The following is a 1,258-nucleotide window of genomic DNA, read 5'->3' as shown; positions in this document are numbered from 1 at the left end:
CTCCTTCCTCCTTCCTCCTTCCTCCTTCCTCCCTTCTTCTTCTCCTTCTCCTTCTCCTCCTCCTCCTTCTTCCTCTTCCTCTTCCTCCTCCTCCTTCTCCTCCTTCTTCTTTCCCTTCCCCTTCTCCTTCTTCTTTCCTCCTCCTCCTCCTCCTCCTCCCCTCTTCTTCTTGTTCCTAATGGGGATAGAACCCAGGGTCTTGTGCATACTGGTACTAGCATGCCTACTATGTTAAGCTACAGTTCCAGCTTGTAAAATAACTTTTAAATGGAGACTGCTGTTAGCGGAATCACTATGCTGCTGAAAAATGTCACATTTCAGTACTTGGGACACCACCGAATAACCAGACAAGATTTGAAATCTGGAAACATCAACTAGAGATGAATTTTGGAGAAGAACTCTTTCCCAGCTTTATCAAAAAACTTAGGACAAGCCAGTCATGGTTGCACACACCTTCAGTCCCAGCACTCAGGAGGCAGAAGCAGGCAGACCTCTGAGTTCCCAGACAGCTAGGCTACACAGAGAAACCCTGCCTTGAAAACAAAACAAAACAAAACAAAACAAAACAAAACAAAACAAAACAAAACAAAACAAAACAAAAAGCTTAGGACAACTGTAAAGGATGAGACCATGTTAAAGAAATGTTAATACTAATTGTCTTAATCTTAATCTTATTAAAAGTCAGACAGCTTATGTATTGAAAAAATGGGTTTCTATGTAAGATGTTTCTATGCAGGAAATTAACCTTCTACATGGGAAGAATATTTCTCAGAAAAATGTTAAGTTTCTATATAGAAGGAATATTTCTCAGCTGAGTGTGGTGGCACAGGCCTGGAATTGCAGTACTTGAAAGGCCAAGACAGAAGGATCTCAAATTCAAGACCAACCGAGGTTTCAGAGCAAATTGAATGTCAGCCTGGAATACAAAGTGAGAGCTGTTGGTTGAAATACAGAAGAAGAAAAGTATTTGTGAACATTTCTCTGATTAGGCTAGAATACCAGAACCAGGTAGCAGCATTTTAATTTGAAATCCACAAATGAAGTGGAAATTTCTGGTTTCTTTGGAGACTCAGTTGTGTCGTGTGATGTTTTTCTGGAAACATCTCATGAGAGGATGTTTTGCTAAGAGCAGACGCTTGGTGTTTTTCTGAAAGCTGCCTGTAAAGGGGACATGTGATGTTTTGCTGGGGCAGATGCTTGAGAGGGCATGTGATGTTAGGGAAGGGGATAAGTATAACCCAACAGGCAGTGGGCACCG

The sequence above is a fragment of the Mus caroli genome, chromosome 15, assembly GCF_900094665.2.
Source record: "Mus caroli chromosome 15, CAROLI_EIJ_v1.1, whole genome shotgun sequence".
Lineage (NCBI taxonomy): Eukaryota > Metazoa > Chordata > Mammalia > Rodentia > Muridae > Mus > Mus caroli.
This window is presented reverse-complemented; position numbering follows the sequence as displayed.